The sequence below is a fragment of the Solanum stenotomum genome, chromosome 12 (assembly GCF_019186545.1).
Source record: "Solanum stenotomum isolate F172 chromosome 12, ASM1918654v1, whole genome shotgun sequence".
NCBI classification, from domain to species: Eukaryota; Viridiplantae; Streptophyta; class Magnoliopsida; order Solanales; family Solanaceae; genus Solanum; species Solanum stenotomum.
The window spans coordinates 42,467,877-42,477,577 of NC_064293.1; the positions used below are offsets into that span (position 1 = coordinate 42,467,877).

The 9,701-nt window shown below is 32.4% G+C and overlaps 1 long non-coding RNA gene across 1 annotated transcript; it reads right to left on the minus strand.

Annotated features, from left to right (window-relative positions):
• Positions 1-5,630: 5,630 nt before the first annotated feature.
• On the minus strand, positions 5,631-9,266 carry LOC125848477 (uncharacterized). Its single transcript, XR_007444517.1, has 3 exons — positions 8,882-9,266; positions 7,919-7,968; positions 5,631-6,573 (listed from the first exon to the last, which is right to left on the minus strand). It is a non-coding gene; the product is annotated as an uncharacterized LOC125848477 (long non-coding RNA).
• Between the last annotated feature and the right edge of the window lie 435 nt (positions 9,267-9,701).

Below are 9,701 nucleotides of genomic sequence, written 5' to 3' on the forward strand. Positions count from 1 at the left end.
TTTTTTTCAAGTGATCGATCTTTTATACGAACGTATATTTTTTATGCATGAAATATACTAGCTCATAATATGGCTAAATGATCTCTTTCCCTTTTACATATGGTGTATTGATCTCCCAAGTTGAATGGTAAAAAATGCACAAATATCTTATGGACATATGATGAAGTAATATAATCTATTATCTATAATTTTTTTTTCCCCAAAAAGAGAATACATGGTGTTTAACGAATCATGAACAACTTCTAGCATGGTGCTACCCACAAACTCAGAAACGAAAAATAAAGCACTAATTTAACCTATTCATTTGTAATCACAGAAATTAACGAAAAAGACATTGTCGTCATTTGATAATTTTCTTCGATGCATCTGTCAGAGACAGATATTAGCATAACAGAAAAGAATAATAATTCTTAAAAACAGAACCTTGTAAAATAAACATCAACATTAGACGACGATGACATATTTGAAAATTGAAATTTCACAAATTAACGTCATGCCTGCGACTCATTCAGAGTTCTAAACCACAATTGAATCAGTCAGTGGATGTGGGCTGTTAATGGGCTTCAGATTAGTTTTGGGAACTAGACCTGGAGGGAAAACTATAGCCCAATACGGGAATACCGTCATGCCATATAGTATGTATACACACTGATGCTTTATAGGGAAAATTATATAAAATAACAAACTATTAGTAATTCAAATTAAATGCTATAACCACAATTTGATTTAATTGTAACCTGTAGCAAACTATTGCCATTCACCTCTCTCCCTGAATTTCTCGCTCGTCACTCTCGTTTTCTCGCTGGCAGTCTCTCCCTCGCCTCTCTCACTTTATACCAACATAAATGTATAAAATGTGTTTGAGTTTGTATAAAGTGAGAGAAAATTGTATATATACATATCTTTTCATTCACCTCTCTCTCCAGAGAATCTCACTCGCCTCTATCACTTTATACAAACACAAATGTATAAATTGTGTTTGTGTTTGTATATAGCGAGAGAAAATTGTATATACAAATATAAATACATATATTTTCGTCCTATACACTTATAATTATACAAATACAGATTTTTCCCTGCCCTGTTTTCTTTTGTCTTTCTTTCTTTCTCGCTTTATACAACACATTATACAATTGATTCTTTTGTATATGTATACCGAAACAGATTATACAATTGCTNTTGACTATACTAAACAATGTTAATACATTTGAAAAAAAATTACATTGACTTATGAATGAGACGGTAAATAACAAGATGAACGGAAAACTAGGCTTCAATATAAACTAAGAAAATAAAAGAATATTATGAATGATTTCTCTTCATTCAACATTTAACAAATAAAAACAAAATATTAAACAAAATAATTATAACCTTAATTTCATAATCGAATACATAATTTTTTTTTTGTTGATTTTAGAATGATAAGGGATTTTTTAGTTGAACAAATAAAAAATAATCACAATAATCATATATGTATATATAAAGACTAGAATCAAGAGCGAAAAACATTCAACAAAGAAGAAGACAAAAGGGTTTTTTAAATTGAGAATAATAGGGATTAGTTCCTTTATAGTTGAGTTTTTTTTTTTTAAAAAAAAATTTAAAACAAAAAGAACAAAAATTGTTGACTATTGGACTTTTAATTGTAAAAGTAAAAAGTTATTCTACTTTTTATAGTTTCTAACTAAAATGTGGCAATGGGGATTCGATCCCAGGTTGGCTGGGAAAATTGAACCCCCTCAACCACTCGGCTAAGCTTCAGACTTGTGTTAGTGGGTTCAAAATTTAATATATACATATAAAATTTTAAAAACTGATTAAATATACATATATATACAGTGTTATTTTTCAACGAAGTGGGTTCATATGAACCCACTTGAACCACTGTAGGTCCGCCCCTGTATACACTGATACTTTATAGGGAAAATTATATAAAATAACAAACTATTAGTAATTCAAATTAAATGCTATAACCACAGTTTGATTTAATTGTAACCCGTAGCAAACTATTGTCATTCGCCTCTCTCCCTGAATTTCTCGCTCGTCACTCTCGTTTTCTCGCTGGCAGTCTCTCTCTCGCCTCTCTCACTTTATACCAACACAAATGTATAAAATGTGATTGAGTTTGTATAAAGCGAGAGAAAATTGTATATATACATATCTTTTCATTCACCTCTCTCCCCGGAGAATCTCACTCGCCTCTATCACTTTATACAAACACAAATGTATAAATTGCGTTTGTGTTTGTATATAGCGAGAGAAAATTGTATATACAAATATAAATACATATATTTTCGTCCTATACACTTATAATTATACAAATACAGATTTTCCCCTGCCCTGTTTTCTTTTGTCTTTCTTTCTTTCTCGCTTTATACAAACACACATTATACAATTGATTCTTTTGTATATGTATACCGAAATAGATTATACAATTGCTTCTTTTGTATATGTATACCGAAATATACATACTAATAGCCATATCAAACATAAAATTTGCTATGGAGCGCAATTATACAATCTATAGTTATAACATACAAATATGAATTTTATGTTTGCTAAACCTAAAATTTACTCTTATTTATAATGGTTGGCTGAAGGTTAGATTTAATTAAATTTCCCCAAGTTTTATTATGATTTTGACGCAGATTCAGAGCTAACAAGATGGGGAATAACCTTCAACGAGATTAAAATTCTACTATTGAATCAACTGAACTATTAAAATTACCTGCAGACATTATTAGTCCACTATAACAATCAGATTGATAAATTTCCATGATCATGACAAATGTAGACGATTTTTTAATATGTTGAACAAGATTCAGAGAAAAATTCGTTTCAAAGATGATTCCCTTCATACTTTTTCCAATTGGGTTGGAGGTACAGGATTCTATACCTTTTTTTCAACAAATTATATGAACAAAACAAAAGAAACAGCTCCCTCCTCCCACCACTCACTCCCAAATTTTCCTTCTCTTCACTTTACCTTTTTCTTTTGGGTCTTTTTCATTTTTTTAATCCATGGAGAGGACTACGTGTGCGAGACTTGTTTTTAGGAAAAATTACTTAAATACACAACACTTTTTTACCTATTTTCAATATTTCCCTACTCTTTCATTAAAATACAAAAATCCCTTATNTAAGACCATAAGATTCAAAGACATATTTTACTTTTTTAAACTCCACACTGATCATGTCAAAATCAAATAAAGAAATTGAAACGGAGAAATACTAATTAGACAAGTTGTCCGCCATTGTCCATACATACTTTTAGGAAGCACCTCATTGTGAAAAAATGCCCCAAAAATGGAGATTTAGTCAGTGGTAGATATAAAATGATAAGGAATCCAAATATTACCTTCATAAAATGAAATGAACCGAAGGACCACCAATAATTGTAGCAGAATATCCATCCTCATTTCCAAAGGTCTCTCTCATGTTGAATATTGTTGTTTGTGGAGACGGGCACAATCAATTTCTCACAACTTAAATTTTATTATATCAAAATAAGAATCCGCTTCGGTCTTACAATTTTTACAGGCAACTCTCTCTTATTTCTTACTCACTTGTTGTTTGCTCTCTTGCTTACTTTCTTACTTGATTTCTTTCTTGGTTGCTTACAACTCAAATGAACCACCTTTATTTATAGGTGGTGATGGAAGAATCTAGCTAAGGGTTTTGCTACTATATTCTAGAATGTTCTTCAAACTATCTATTTCTAGAACATCTCTAGACTTTTCTCTCTGGAATGCTCATTCTAGAGATCTTCCTTTACTTCTTTATGACTCTTGAATATTCTAGATTCTTCTTTGAAATGTCTTGGATATTAATTAAGTTGGTGATGATTTCTTAATAGTCCCCCTCAGTACCAACTTTATTTTCTCTTTCAATCATTTCAAGCGCTTCTTGAAATCTTATAAACTTCATGTCGTCTAGGCTCTTTGTGAATATGTCCGCTACTTGCTCTTTTGTCTTAATTTGGTTCATTTCAATTTCACCTTGAAGCACATTTTCTCGAAGAAAATGATGGTGTACTTCCACATGCTTCATCCGAGCGTGAAATACGGAATTTTTCGTCAAACGAATAGCTGACAAGTTATCACAATATAATGGTACGATATCTTTTGATGGATGATGCAAGTCTTTCATGAGTTGCTTTAGCCATGTGCTCTCTTGTGCTGCCATCGTTCTTGCTCGATATTCTGCATCCGTAGTTGAAAGTGAAACAGTTGGTTGGCTTTTGCTACACCATGATATTGGCTGATCCCAGGTTGAAAACATATCCAGTGGTTGATCTTCGAGTATCATGGTCACCAGCATAATCTGCATCACGTACAATATTCGATTATCTTGCAAGAAGCTCATTTCATATAGAATAGTCTATAGTCAATAGTTCTTTTCATATACCTTAATATCTTTCTGATTGCTTCCAAATGAGGCTTCTTTGGTTTCTGCATGAATCTACTAACGACTTCAACTGCGAAGGCAATATATGGTCTGGTCAATGTTAAATAGATAAGACTACCGACAAGTTGACAATGCATTGTCTCTTGCTCCAAGTCATTGCCTTCATGGGAACATAGTTTTAAGTTAGGCTCCATCAGTGTAGAAGATGTCTTGCAACACATCATTCCATATTTTGGGAGTAGATCTCTCGCGTACTTTTGTTGTCCAAGGAATAATCTATCCTTTGTTCTTTCAACCTCAAGCAAGGAAGTGTTTTAGTTCGCCCAACTCCTTCATTTGAAATCGCACCATCAAATTTCTTTTAATTTAATGGATCTCATCAAAGTCGTCTCATGTGATGATTAAATCATCTACATAGACTAATATGATAGCTAACCTTCCTTCACAAGCTTTTACGAATAAGCTTGAATCTGCTGGTGCTACTTAATAGCCACTTTGGATCAAGAACTCGGTAATTTTTTGTACCACGCCTGGGGGCTTGCTTCAACCCATACAAAACTTTCTTCAATTTGCACACATAACCAGGATGGACTCTATTCACAAAACCTTGTAGCTGATCCATGAATATTTCGCGATCCAATTCTCCATGAAGAAAAGCATTCTTTACATCCATCTGCCATAGTGTCCAAGACTTACTAGTTACCAGAGCTAGTAACACACAAACAATACACTACAAGAAAAATAGCTATCAGCGAAGAGAAATCTGGTCCCTAAAAGGCTGATTCTAGTCCCTAAAAGTTAATAGTGACCATAAAAAACTGGTCGCTTCCCATCCCTATAGGTCTCTTCGCTAAAAGTCAATAGCGATGTGTTATTTTTACTGGTCCCTAAAAGTCTTTGGGGACCAGGTTTAGTCTGGTCGCTAAGACATCTTTAGGGACCATTTATCTGGTCGTTAAATTGTTGTTTTGTACCACTTTTTATGGTATTTACAGACTTATAGCGTCCACATTCTCTGGTCCTAAAAGTCATATTAGGACAAGGCATCTGGTCAGTACAAGTTTTATATTGTAGAAATATTACTGTTTATAATATAAAACTTCAATTGCATAAAGACAATAGATCAATCATGGCATGCCTTCGTATATATATATATATATACGCAATTATAAAAATCAGATTAACATCCCATCAATAGCAATGTATTATTTTACAACCCAATATTAGTCATTACATTCACTATAGGAAATTTGAAAAATTGTCAAACTGTCTCGGCATAATGATAATCTCATCTTCGCTTTTGGTCGGAGACTTGTAAATTCATCAAATCATCTAAACCTTGTCAAAGACATAATAAATATTGTTCATAACTACTAAAAATTCCACTAGAGAACTGAAATTAAACATAGTTTAGACCATCTAATAGATCTAAATTTCAACTTGCCAATTTAAACGTTGCACTCAATTCTAAAGCAATGTTCTAAGAAATACATAATCTTTCATTATAGATGAGCATGTAGCTGCAAATTTATGGACAAAATATCAATGATAAAAGTAGAGTATATACTTTCTAATATGTTAAGTCATACAAAAAAACATACGTAGAACAAGTAGTAAGATAGTAACATCTACCAAGTCTAGAAATAGATAACATGACTACATGTTTTTAGAATTAAATAGACATTATATGTATGAACATTTTTTTAAATTAATGATTGATTGTTGTGTTAGTAGATAATGCATTTCACAAACATGGTATGCGATTGAAGGTCCAAATTTTGCTACAATCAACGTAACTATAATAGAAAGAGAAGGGCTGGCACAACTTGATATTACTTCTTCGAATTTCATCCAAGTCCACTTTGACTTGAAGGGAAAAGAAAAAGATTTTCTAGATAAGAAAATAAACCTAAAGGCTCAATTTAGGGGAAAAACAGATCTCTAACTTTTGGAGGTTTTCATACATTCCCTCATGAAACTTAGCCTTATTGTACCGAAATTCATAGGTTCTTTAATGATTTCATAGTAATCTTCCACCGTAAAAGAAACAGAAGATGTAATTTATTACGAATACCTGGCCTTTAAAAACCAAAGCCAATCATAAGACCAATAGAACCTCAGCGCGATCAACTGGTTCTGCAAACATTTAATGGGTATCCGTCCCTCCTAACATAAAAGTACACACTAACAAAGTAGTAAGATGTATTATGTATTTCTTATTGTACACGTAATGTGATAAATATCAAACTTAATCTAATATGAGGATGACTGTAACCATTGCAGAATCCAAAGTATGAATTAAAACTTTGAAGCTGATGCTTCTAAATAAATAAAATAAAACAAGAAAGATCATTAAGTTCATACTACATACAATGGTTTATCCTTTAACGCCATTTTAATCTAAGGTAAAATATTATTCATCGATATTTTTTCCCTTTCGAGAACACATTAGGCAGTTTTGTCCCCCTTTTTTTGTTCAACAGTAGTTAGACTTGGACAACATGCAAAGAAATAAAATGCAGCAGAACAAAATTGAGAAAATATTGGTAAGTTTTGGATGATTTTGAAAACTCAATTGAACGCTGATACAGAAACAAAATGGACATAAACCTCCTTCCTTAAATTTGTATTACAATGCTTGATAATTGTATTGAGTGCTATATTTAACATACAAATTGTCTAACGGAGCTCGAAATATAGTAAATCTTGTAATACTTCTCCCATAGGTAACTAGAGTTTTTCATGATTCTTTCTTTTCATTTAGCAAATCTGGTGATGCTCTTTATGTTTTCACTGTAGCAGGGGAGTCCTAACAATTTAGTTTGCATTCCTCAGGACCCAATATAACTTCATCAAGCATGAATGGTATGCAAGGGTAGGTACTAGGACACTCAATTGTTAATTATACTTGTACTATACATGTACTATCTTTCCAGTTTGTCTAGCATCTCTCCATGAGACTATCTTAATTCTTGCCTCTAAATATTTCAATGAGAGCAGTAGTATCCTCAAACTTCTCTACTTTATAGATTTACATTTGAGATGCATTTTCTCTGTTGAATTTTAAAATTGGTCCAAGTGCAGTCATGTATTTGATTTAACAATGCATATAGTATACTTTATGATGTATATATACAACTCCATGACGCAAGGTGTGTATCAAGGAGATTCCTAAGAAGGAGTTGAAATTATGTGCATATTAGTCTTACAATATATTCTATCAGTCATGAACTACAAAGAATTTAAGTCAGACGACTCTTTCACTTATTATTTCTTTGCAAGAGTTATCTAGTAACACTAAAAAAGTAGAAGTAAACTTACACTGTAACGCACGAACTATTAACAACTTGACATAGCAAACAATGTAAGAAATTAGTCCAAAGATTTTTACAACATTTAAGAATAGTTGAACTTTCACTCTGTTATTTAGAAAGGATTGCACTACTACTGAAGTATACCAAAGTCTGCACTAGAAACCGTAATATCAAGGGATTTAGAGAAATATTTTTACCTTAGACGAGAACTATAATTGACTTGTTCACCAAACCTTTGATCTGAAACCTGAAAATGAGTGGACAACTTCTTTTGGAGAAGAAATAAATACACAACCAAAAAAGTTTTTTTTTCTTTAAAATAGGTAACTTTCATAGCCAACAACATATTATTTCAACCAAAAAACACATATAGAACTAATTCGGTGTCGTACATATAGAATTTGAAGCACACTATAAAAATTATAACAAACCAAGCAAAAGTCAAAATTTAGTAGATTAAATATCGCCAATAAGATAAAAGAAGTAAGAATTCAAGCAATTGAAGTTCACTTTCAAAACTAACTACATCAATATGTACAACTTCCTGATAACATCCACTATTTCGAAATCTCCGTTGGATAGTTGATAGCAATAGTGAATGTTCATAGAATTAGAAATATTTCACAGCTTTAGAGGCATTCGTTATTATTGAAAATATCAAAAGAGAAGAACTTGAGTTTAAATATCAAGTAAAAGAACCAAACAACAAAGTTAATCATGAATATATGGTTTCAGACATGTTATCATATTTAAACTTGAAAACTTGAGAGGGAAACTTGAGAGGGCATGAAAAAGAGGAAAAATAGCCCTGCTAGGACTGAGCTTGGATTGAAAGAATGGATAATATATAACAATTTTTTATGTAATTCGCAAACATATAGAGCAATCAGTACAATCCAAGAAGAACACAATATATTATATAATATGATTTGTTACTTTCTCTGACCACCCCTCTTGAGCAGCCAACACATATATACAAAGGAAAAAAGTACCAATAGTGTGACTCAATTGAGTATTCAAAATGAGAAAAGTGGAATCTGAAATGAGAAAAGAACTCAATAGGTATTCAAAACGAGATAAGAGGAATCTGAAAAAAACTACTAAATCAAAATTGAATTTCATAAATCTAATACCATCAAATCAGTGAAATAGAAAATTACCCCCATTTTGTTGATTATTACGGTTGTTGCAGAGCCCAACTGGAATCTTCTTCGTCAAATCGAAAGAGCATCACTAGAAGGTGGGTTACTCATGACGGGAAAGAAATTAGCTTCATTGGTTTCTTAATCTTGCGTTATCAAAGAATTTTGAGGTTGGTGATGTTGGAAGAAGCAACTTTAGTCGATGAAGATGAAGAAGAAGATGTGTATTCAATGTGAGGAAACTTAAAGGTGAGCAGATTAGGGTTTAGGGATTTTACTATGTCCCAAAAAGAAAGAGAAATATATTTTAATTTAGTGAGGAGCGGTGCCTATTGACCCACTAAATTCTGTTTTCGGGACCAATTATTCATTACTATAGAGACTGGATTTAATCTCTTCGTTGTAACAAAAAATAAAGAGACCACAAGGAAAACTCGTCCCTATAAGGATACTTTTAGGGACCAAATTTTCAACTTCTCCCTAAATGTTGGTCTCTAAAAAGCCTTTTTCTTGTAGTGATAGTAATTTTTGCCACAGGACTAAATGTCTCGTCATAGTCAAGACCATACTCTTGTGAGAATCCCTAGGCCACTAGTCATGCTTTGTACTGCTCGATAGATCCATCAGGACGTGTTTTCAGCTTATATACCCACTTACATTATATGGGTAACATCCATAGGTTTAGCCACTAACTCCCAAGTTTGGTTTAGCTTTAAGGCTGAAATCTCATCTTTCATTGCCTTTCTCCATTCACTACTCTTTGAAGGTGGTAGGTTCCTTGACCTTGTCAACCTCAGCTAGTGCCGCATTTATATACTTACATGCAACTCTCTCTTAT